This window comes from Pleurodeles waltl, chromosome 3_2 (assembly GCF_031143425.1).
Source record: "Pleurodeles waltl isolate 20211129_DDA chromosome 3_2, aPleWal1.hap1.20221129, whole genome shotgun sequence".
NCBI classification, from domain to species: Eukaryota; Metazoa; Chordata; class Amphibia; order Caudata; family Salamandridae; genus Pleurodeles; species Pleurodeles waltl.
The window spans coordinates 205,632,175-205,643,883 of NC_090441.1; positions in this window are offsets into that span (position 1 = coordinate 205,632,175).

The window sequence follows — 11,709 nt, forward strand, 5'->3', positions numbered from 1 at the left end:
ACAATGATCTCTGGCATCTACAATTAAAGGCAACATCTGCAAAACAAGAACTTGGACTCCAGCCTACTTTTCACCTCAACATTATACTTTGAGGGTTATTTTCCCTGTCACACCATTGGACTATATATTCTGTGTGCTGTGGCCATCTTGTTTAAATGCATGCATGCTACATGAACTGTCAAGAGCTGCCCACAGGAAATTCTGAATCACAGACAACTCCAATTGCATGGCTGAAGTTGTGCAATCACCTTACCCATTAAACAAGCAGGAGATCTTACCACCTTCAATGGTTTGCCTCATGTAGCATCCCTCAGTTACCTGTTGTCATACAATAGTACAGCAATGCCAAGTTCGTCATCACAGATCCCACACAAGGTCATGTATCCAGCTAATGTTCATATACCCAATGCAACATAATGTAGAAATGATGGGCCTAAAATCCAGCCATGTTGCTGACAGAATTACAGAAGCCTGAAGAAGTTGACATGTAAACACACATGTCACACTACAAGCAAATCACCAATGGTCACCTCACTATGTGTGCACTGTCTACATTGACTCATGGAGGTTGTACTAATGTTGCTCAGATAGATAACACATCCTGCACATATATGTACACAGGAGACAATTTGGGCCAAATGTCAGGGAGAAATCTCTAAAAAAAAATCCACACCACAATGAAACAGCTAGTCCCAGCAGGGGTGTGGAATTTATTAAAATATCTACTTGTCCAGGGGACAGGTTGCTTCTCAAATCTACTTGTCCTGTAAAAAGATCTACTTGTCCCTTTGGTGCCATGTAGTGTGGCGACAAATTATGGCAGCAATTAATAGCCTCTCTGATTATGCCAGGGCTACTACCATAGTAGGGCTTGAATACTTGGAGTTTAAATCCCTACTGTAGCAATTTCCTTATTTTGCCACCTTTCTGCAGATCTGCATACTGGGGCTGGAGGAAGCAGTAAGCAATAGTTCCAGGGCTGGAATGCCTTTGAGTCTGCAAACCTACTAACCTGCATGTTTTAAAGATTTTTACCAGCTTCTCTCTAATATTTTCCCATAATAAGAAAGGTTGGACATTTACTCCTGACAATGGCAGAATTAGAACTTCTTCCAGGGTTGGGAAGAAAGTGGCTGGAGGGAAAATGAACTTGCAGATGCTCAATAGATTTTCACATGAGCAAATCTACACATCGTATTTACCCACGCTAAAATACAGTTCACAAATATTTTATAGGGGTACGACATATACCATGGGTGCACTTTTGTGACTTTCTTTAAGAATTTGGGGCCACAAGTAGGTAGGTTCAGATTTGTGACCTGCAAATTGCGAGTCGCAAATCCGAATGTAGGATGGTGTCCTTGACACCATCTGTGATTCGCAAGGGCTTCGCAAATGCCCACATCATGAATAATCATGAGGTGGGTCGCAATTTGCGACCCCCTCACGAATGGTGGCCTGCTGGAGACCGCAGACCACCATGTCTGTGACTGCTTTTCAATAAAGCAGGTTTTTTTGGTAATGCAGCCCGTTTTCCTTAAAGGAAAACGAGATGCATAACAAAAACGAAAAATGAAACGTTTTCATTTCATTTTTTAGGAGCAGGACCACTGCCTGCTCTGAAAAAATGTTTACAGTGACATTCACCATGGGGAAGGGGTCCCATGGGGATCCCTTCCCTTTTGCGAAAGTGTTAGCACCCATTTGAAATGGGTGCAAACTGAGATTGGTTTGCGCCCGCGGTCACAAAACAATTCTACATTGCACTGCGAGTTGCAATTAGGAAGGGAACACCCCTTACTAATTGCGAGTCACAAACCTGTTTTGTGATTCGGTAACCAGGTTACTGAATCGCAAAACTGGGTTTTGCATCGCAGTGTGCTTTTTGCATGTCGCAAACAGCGAAAGTCGCTGTTTGCGACATGCAAAAAGCTACCTACATGTGGGTCTAGGTCCCTAATTAGGTCTGGTGTTAACAAAGACATTTTGTTTTTATTAAACTTCTATTTCTCTCTCTTTCGGCTGGCTTTACTGTGAGTGATCGCATTCTGCTCTTCCACAAGGAGCATATTGCCACACAAAGTAGTTTTGTTCAGTGTCAGGAACTACAGTGGCAATCAGTGACGTAACGAAACTGGAGGGTGCCCCTTTGCAAAGAACATGGAGGAGCCCCCTCTCCAGACTCACTCAGGGCAGGTGCTGTGCTGACGGGGCCCCCTGGAGGGCGGCTGTGGGGCCTTTGTTATGCCGCTGGTGGCAACGTGTGCTTTAAGAGTTCAAAAACTTTTTGGGGGGGTTTTGCCAATGTTTGTTACAATGTTGAGGGCCTGGTAGCTCCCACAACAATAAAGTGTTACAAAAGCCATGTCAAAACAAGACACGCATTGATGAAACTAAAAGACTTATAAAAATATGTCAGATCAGTTGGCTTTGTCAGTGTTTGTTTATTTTCATGCTTCCCATAATCATGTTGAAAATGGTTACACTGATTTTCCATTAGAAATATTTTTGGGAAATGCTAGCATGCATCAACACATTTTACTAAATGACACTTCATTTGCATATAATCAGAGAGCATTCTGGGAGCATTATACTTAGCCTCTTAGCCTAAACTTTTCAAACATGTGTGAACACGTTTTTTTTTTTGTACTGGAACCAACGTCAGTAGTGAAGTGTGACCTTAAAACATTTATTTACAGCACGCACCCTAATAATGAAGGCTTTCAAATAATGAACCATAAATACAAGTTCGAACAGCATTATCTTTTGGAAACACATTACCTCAACTGCAGAGAGTTCAACTCTCTGTAAACAGGCAGCTAAAGGGTTTGTGCTGCAGGGGGTTGGGCCTACTTGTCCCAAGGACAAAGTAAACATAAAAACTTGTTGCCCTTGACCCCAAACAAGATGTCCCGGGCGTCGGGCGATGCCTCTCTCATTGGATTTCCAATTCCAAAAACATGTTGCCATGCGCACGGAATTCAGACATCATCCCATGAAGACAGGTAGATCCTGTATGATACAGCAGTGAAAATGGTTTGGCAAACGTTAAAGGTACACATGCCAACCTGTAGGCATAAGGAAAGATGACAACAGTGATGTCACCAAAAATATGTCAATGGACGTTCACCACTTACCAAGTGAAAGTATTGCTCAGTGACTGCACCCAAAGAGCAATGTATGCTCTGTCACATGTATGATGGCCACCTTCACATGACAGACAGTAGTGAGGCACCACCACTTGTGACACACTGAAGACATGTGATGTAGCCTGGGGGGAACAGATGTGAATATGCTCACTTGAGCAGACACATGCCTCAGGACAGTGATCTATTATTTCATGTTGTTTGGGCTGTCACAGTGAAGAGTAGTGGACAAATTACACCCGCAACAACAAAAAGCATGACCTGATTGATTACTGAACTCAGCCATGTGTTGGCCCTGGAGAGGAAATTGGTTTTGGACTGTACTCTGATGTGTCCTAGGTCACTGGGCTAATATGCAAGGTATATCAACATCCACCAACTTCCATACCTACAGAAACAGATATTCATCTTGTGAGTCATAAATGGCCCATCCCCATTCTTCGGGGGAGATGGCAGAAGCTAACACATCAACTTAGCAATGTTACAGGCAGGAATATGCACAGGACTTACCCCTTTGTAGCTGCTGTGCTCTCCTCAAATGTCCATCAAGCTCAGGGAAGGCCACCCCTTCTAATGCAGACCATTAGGAGGGGTCAGGCCTGTGACGAGCACCCCGCCCATGTAGGGAGGACAGTACCAGCTGAACCTCTGCGGTCTTCCTGGCCCAGCATCTCAGGTCCTCCTACCTCTTCCCACAGTGGCTGCTCCAACGGCTATGGACCCCCAGGGTCTGCACCTTCCGGGCGATAGCTCCCTAAATCCCCTTCTTCTGATGGGCGTTGACCCTTATGTATGCAAGAGACAAATCAAAAGATTATACACACAGGTTTTAACCCAAATGGTTGTGTCGTACACATGTCAGAAACACCAAGCATGCTATGATTAACTTGTCAACACCCCACAAGTGTAACACACACACATGCAATTAAGTACAGGGACAAGACTGCAAACTTTTGGGTTCATCTGAAGACTAATCCACTACCCTGCTCATGGCCTACACTGACTAAGTAAGCCCACTGACATCAGGTAGGCCAGGCCCAACCAATATGTACTGTGATGTGAGCCAGAATGACACAAAACACCCCATTGCGGTCTTCTGAAGGGTAAACCCCTTGAGCCTGACTGGACAGACACTATTACTCCCTGCAATATTGACTCACTCCACACAGTCCCTACAGGCAACTAACATAGTACAAACTTCACCCTATGACTTGAATGACAACAAAAGGGCTGACATGGTAGGCACAAAAACCTCCTCCCTGTACATGTGGCCTATCCAATGTAGACTCATGCCACTTCAGAGTGAGTTTGTGTGGTATGTACTTGTACCACAGAACACACTTTGGACCATATGTGGCAAACCTACAGAGACAGCATCCAACATGTAAAGGTATGTTTGGTCTAATTTCTGGCATGTAACCAAGCTGCTGAGTCACATGTCATGGCCTCCCTGGAATCTAGAAACTATGTGCACTGTGAGTTTGTCACTTGTGCAATACACCTGTACATATGTACTAGTTCATGGATTTACCTCAGTCCCCGTTCCTAATCTAGTCCATGGACTAAGGCATGCAGGCCAAGTCTTGCCACTAGGGCCTCATATTGGTACATGCTAGGATCTCCCAGCTCTACAAGGAGTGGGCACATTACCACTGTTGCATATCCACAGTGACTCTACCCAAGCCTGCGCTATGTCCCATATTGGGAGATACATCTGACAGGCCCTGGTCTCTACAATTATCCATGTGACAAGGTGTAGCCGGCTGTCCGATAACCTGGCTCCAGGCGTCCCAGAATCGGAAACGATGACCCGATTCTACGGCGGGGACGACGCCTCGCCCCGGTGTACTGGCAACGCTGACGCCGGAAAACGCCTAGGGAACCCGGATATCCGGGTTCCTGAGAGGACTGAAAAAGAAGACGGACTTTGCGCGCGGGGCGCAAAAGAAGAACCAAACGCCGACGGAGACGAGGGGAACGAGAACGAAGGAACGAAAGACCGGAGCAACACCGAGAACAGCAAGGATACCCTGGAGATAAACGGCCAACCTAGGGCCGGGAGGGGAGCCGAAGAACACGAACTCCGCCACGTCCCCGGATGGACGTGGCTAACCAAGGTACAGTCCTTCCTAAAGGACAAAGTCTTACAGAAAGGGAAGAGTAACGACGGGAGAGGGGAGGGTGGATACTGGGAGACGGGAGGGGGGAATCTGAGGAGGGCAGGGAGAAGAATTGCATTATGAAGGAGAAGAGGAGTCTGAAACATTAAGAATATCATAAGAAAAGGGAGTTAAATCACAGAACCAAAGAACACTATTTAGTAATTCTTAAAGAGTACTCAGGGACAGAAAGCTAATTCTAAGAAAACACGAGGAGGTGATTGTTTTGGCACCCGCTGCTTTCCAACTCCGCACACTTTCCAAAAGGGGTCACACTATCTCTCTCTGTCTCTCTCTCCCTCTCTACCTCTCTCCTTCTCTCCCTCTCTCCTATACTACTAATAATAAGACCTCTACCTCTATACCATCCTGACTTACCCTAATATCCGTTCCTCTTTTCCGGTACACCTGTGAGCCCGAGAAGAAATCTTCGCCAGTCAAGAGGGGACCTGAAAAGAGAGAGAAGAGATATTCTAATATGAAGAACACGCCACCCATATATTCTTGAACAAATCACATATCCTTAACGAACCTTAAATAAAATCACTGATTCTCACACACCCAAGCCTCATAGTCGTTATTATCACCAACCCAGTGCCACACAAGGTCAGTCTGCAAGGCAGTAACAAAACCTCCCCAAGGAGGGACAAACTAAAGCATTTACCAATGATAACAAAGGATTTTTGAAAGGCAAGCCTGTGAACGAGTTTAAGTGATGCAGTTCCTTTCTCATACTTTGCCACAACCTTTTGAAGTGCCACTGTGTGTTCCTCGGTTTTGTCAGTCTGTGTTTTCTGGGTACCATGAAAAACTGTTCAAGCCGCACAATGCCTTATCCTAAGTGTTCCATCCTTTCCACTCTGCCACATTGCTCGTAGCGTCCGCTCTTCTTGGTTCGTGGGCCTCTGCTTTTGAACTCACATTTCCCAACCATCCACCACAATGACTCTGTCCTACCTGGTTTCAGGCTAACACAAAATCTAAATTAAAAAATGTATCATGTAAGTGCAACTTGCGATCCTTTTTGCATCAAACTAAATGTAATTTTCCCAAAGCTGTAACCGTTTTCCTCAAACAACATCTCAGGTGGGCTGCGGCCAAGTATCTTTTTGTTAAAAGTAGCCCTTAAATGTATCGCCCAAGGCTGCTTGGGAGGGGTAAGCACTTGCAGTAAACAACTTGCCCATCCTTATGGAGGCTGGTCTGCAAGTCTCTCTTGTAGGCGTGGGCAGGAAGGCGAGCGACCTAGTTACAATGAAATAAAGCGTTGTAACCTCCTTACCAGACTTTTCTTGCCACATAAATTGAAAATGAAAATAAAACAGTTTCACATAACTAACTGAACTTTTCTTCCATCTAATATTCAAAGATAGTGATGTCGTCCACTATAGGCGTGCCGTGCATTTTTGTTGAAAAACACAGAGGAACATCATTCTCTCCAATCTTGTAAACAAGAGTTCTGTTCTACCTCCTATGCAGAACCAACACATTATTCTTAGAAGCGTTCAGCCGCCTTTGGGCATACCTTCTATACAATCAAATAAAAATAAATAAGGTATGCCTGACTAGAATTTTGATGGGATTTGTAATCGATGGGGTAATGCATGCTCGGCACATGCGAGTAGGCAACAGGGGGTGGTGGGACAGTAGCCCGGCAGTGCAGCACCCCCTCCCCTCGCAAGGCCCCTTCAGCCCAGTGTCTATGAAGGACTCAGGGACCCTCACCCATTCTGCATGGGGGGCCCTATCAAAATGCATTACTTTGCTGAAAAAGAAAAGAAATGAAAGACAGTCTTTTCACATTTCCTGTTTCCTGCCTGCACCACGCTTGGACATGGACAAATACTGAGGTTTATTGGCTGCACATTAAACTGAAACACTGCACTCGCCTATTTTTGCCTGACCTCTGGTGGCATGTTTGAAATTCAGACTCCAGCTTGATCCGTCCCTCCTCCTTCACCCATATTAAATTCATCACAAATCCGTTAAGACATCCGTTAATTAATTCGGTGCCGATGCGTGCTCTGCCAGCAAAGGAACATTGAAACACAGAATAACAAATAACGAAACAAGAGTATTTTCATGCTTTTTTTTGTTCTCATTGCAGGGCATTGGAAACAGCTCGTCTGAAGAGCTTTGTGCTGAGTGTACGGTTCAGTTCTTTCGTGCTCTGATAAAATCTAAGCCTGGGGTTGACAGGATGCATTTTCTCAGGCGCAGAGCAACCAAGCTCATCAGGAGAAAAACAGGAAAGAGCAAGGGGGGCAAGATTAAAAATAAATGAAAAACAAGTAATGAAATAAAAAAATGGAGTTGGGCGAGGCGTGCTGAATGAAATAAAGGTACAGCCGGCGTATGTAAACAAAGCGCGGTGTGCCGCGCTGTAACAATCAAAACAAGAGTTTAAACGTGTGCACTATTTGTGTGTTCAGTAAAATTTATGCGCTCACACGTTGATTTTACTTTGCTGTCTTTCTGCTCCGGTGCTCGGAATGACCGAGATAACATACCGAGCTGCATACCACCTTCTAAACAAACAAGTAATGAAATTAAAAAATGGAGGTGGGTGAAGCGTGCCAAATGAAAGAAAGGCGCAGCCGGTATGTAAACAAAACGCTGCGCGTGCCGCGCTGTAACAATTAAAACAAGCATTTGGAATGCAATAGTTTTGCGTTTGCTTCCAGTTAGAGCTGATAGCGTTGTAAATGACGGACTGGACTTGTATTGCCACACAGACTGAAAATAAGAGGAAGAGAGCGAGAGCCAGCTGTCCCTGGAAAAGCTCCCCTCTGATTTTGGTTTATGTTTACAGAGGAAGCTGGTGTGGAGGAGGGACTGAACACACACCCACAGCGCAAGGCAAACAGGCCAATACTGAGAGTAAAAGTCCCCTTCAGAAGAGATAAACAGGACATAGTGTAATTACACAGTACTTTGTGCTGCTCCCAAACTGAAAAAAGGCAGAACAAAGAGCCAGAACTGACCACTAGCAAGCAAGGATTTTTGAAGGACACTGCAACTAACCAATCAAAATGCAGGAACTCACTCTATTGTATACTTTAGTATACAGCAGGCCGAACGCTAATGCTCGACCTAAAAAGAAAATAAGTTGCATATTCTTATATGTAAATAACAAACATAGAAACATTTTAAAATTGTAATTCTTTATACAATTACACTATTTTCGGACATAAAGAGCAAGATATATAACAGCACAGAAATGAATCTAATTATTAAGGGCCTCATTACAAGTATGGTGGTCTACAGACCGCCACACTCGTGGTGACGGTCAGGACCGCCGCTGATGCAGCGGTCCGACCACCACATTACAACCCTGGCGGTCAGACAACCAGGGAACCACCAGCTCTACCAGGATCCATGATCCCAGAGGCCTGGCAGTTGCAGAGATCGTAATCCGCAAGGGATGCACTGTATGCAGCGCTGCCCTGCGGATCATGACTTTGTTCTCCACCAGCCTTTTCATGGCGGTCATGAAAAGGCTGGTGAAGAACAGGTGCAGGGGGCCACAGAGGAGCCCCTGAACTGCCCATGCACTTGGCATGGGCAGTGCAGGCCCGCCCTGGCCACCACTTTCGCAATGTTCACTGTCTGCTTTGGTTTCAGCCGCTGACCTAGCAGGAAACCCATAATAGCTCCAGCGGGAAGGTCGCCGCATAGGCGTCCGCCACCCTGTCTAGAGTTTGGCAGGCGGAGTTTTGCATCCACCAAACTTGTAATCAACCCTAAGCCTCCTAATGGATTATTCTGAAGACTTGAGTTGGTAGGCTACATTGTTCTGGGCACAGATGCCAACCCAAACTCCAAAATTCACTGTGGAATGTCTATGAAAGCAGATTGACACAAGAAGCCAAAACACACAATACAGTGGAAGGGTGGCATGATGGGCCCGATTACGAGTGACCGCCAGACATGCAGTGGCGGTACGAGCTCCATTTCATGACCACAGCGGTCTGGCGGTTGCGGCGATCCTACTCTATCGGGGCAGGACTCCAAGCAGCGCTGCCCTGAGGATTACGACCTAGTTCTCCGCCAGCGATTTCATGGTGGTAGCACTGCCATGAAAAGGCTGGTGGAGAACGGGTGCTGGAGGCCCCGGGGGGGGTGCCTGCACTGCCCATGCACTTGCCATCGAGACAGTGAACATTGCGAGGGTGCTGCTAAACCCTCCATCCTACAGCATTGCCTCCGGGTCGATTATGAGCCTGGAGACAATGCTGTAGGGTGTTTCCTGTTAGGCCAGCAGGCGGAAACTGGGGTTTCTGCCCGCTGACCTAGTGGGAAACACATAATAGGCCCGGTGGGGAGGTAGCCACTATGGCGGAAACTTCCCCATCAGAAGTTCAGCGGACGGCCGTAACCATCTGCTGAACTAGTAATAAGGCCCAATGTCTTCCAATCTACACTAGGCAGAACTCAACCTATGAATGGAACAATCTATAACCCAAATTCAACCTAAACTTAGCAAACAAACCAAAAGAATGATTATTCAGAAATAATAGCCAATAGCATATTATAAAATAGATACTAATCAACAAAGCTCCTAAAAAAGTAGAGCATAATCATAACCAAATTAGAAATTGTTTCTCATATAAACGATAAACAAAATATTTGAATGAGACTGATAAAATAAATGAATATTATATCATTTATATAAAAAACCTAAATCTTAATGACAAAAAATCTCACACAACAAACTCAATCCATTGTGAAAACTAATTGCAACATAATTACAACCTAAAATACAAAATAACGGGGGGGGGGGGGGGTGGCCAAGCAAGATGGTCGGAGGACGCACTTCTAGGAAGCTCCCGTCATCCCGGCCTGATCCTGCAGGAATACTGGGGTGCCTGGGATTTTAAGTACTCCCCCGGCAAGGGAGAGTGCCCCGACTCCTGTGGCATCCTGAACCCCTGCTCTGATGGTCCGGGGATCCTCGATCCTGGCAGCGAGTGCTGCCCGCCTCGGTCCGCATGGAATGTGGCCTGGCGGAGAGAGGGGGAGACCTCCGCTCGGCCACCCCCCTCAGGGTCCTTGCCTTGTTTGGGCTTCGTTCTAGCGGCTGGCCTGGCTGTGGCGCCCGGTCATGCATGACCTGTGTCACGAGGTCTAAAACAGCTGTTGGACCCCGGAGCAGACTGCGGAGCTTGAGCGGGGCCAACCTACATTCCCCTTCCCTGGCGGACGGCTTAGGTTCTGGGCCGAGGGGAGAACGTTGGAGGACGGCACGGAGCGGGGGCCCAGGTGAGCAGCAGGGGGCCAGTTGGCTGCAGCTGCCTTCTGACGTTTTTCTTCGATCAATTGCATTTTCATTTCTTCACACTGTGGCGCACATTCACATTAACATTTGCAGCCTTTTTCTCTATCACCCCTCATTTTTCCCTAGTGCTTTTTCCTTTCTCCCCTTTTCCTCTGCCACCCGCAAAGCACCTTTCCCTCCCTCCCACCTCCCAACTGACTGCTCCCCCCAACCTCCTCCCCATCTTAATGGCGGCGGTGCACGCAGGTGCGGTGCTGGTGCGCTGAAGGCGTGCCAAAGGTAAGCCCGTCTGCGCCCGTCCATGCCTGGACCGCACCCAGCACCAGGAACCCTCGTGGCTTTGGTTGAGGTCCCCCCCCGCGCCTTGAGACCCTCACAGGTGATTAGCCACGCTTTATAAGCATTGGTTGATTGAACCGTAGCAGAGCACCTGGGGCGCGGCCTGGCGGGGTGGGGGGAGACCAAGGATTAACAATTGGAGAGATGGCGTGAGCATGTTTGGATGTCAGCGGTACAAAGTCGGCGGTATAGGTGGTGTACCATTGTATGAAGGTGTACTGGAGCCAAAGCGCGGATCAAACCCAACGTAATAATAGCGCCTGAAGCAGGGGTTGATTGGCAGGATATATGGACATAACAGCAGCCAGCAGTTGATGTTTCATTGGGTAATGAGATTGATCTGGATTGACTGAAGGCTGTCATAGTTCAAGGGAACATCAACCTTGCTCCTATAAGTCAGATACTGTTGTGATACATCCCATTGTCCTACTTTTCTTTGGTTGATGGTTAGATTGGGTGGCACAGACAGACTGCCACGTCGCAGGGGAAAACGTTGTGTATGGAGCAATATACTATCCTGCTATGTTGCCACAGCACCAGACACGGGTGGGTGGGCCTGTAGATGATCTGGGCATGCCAGCTGCTGTGGAGGAACCATTGCAAGCTGAACTTCTGGCGGCTATTCAGGGCTCAAGGGTGGCCCTTGAGGGGAAGATAGAGACAGTGGCTGTGGAGGTAAACCTTTTCCGAGCGGACCTCCGGAAGGTCTCTGATAAGGTCAAAGTTGCGGAGGGGTCCATTGTGGATTTGCAGACAGAGGTTGGTACTCTACGAAAGCAGATGGTGC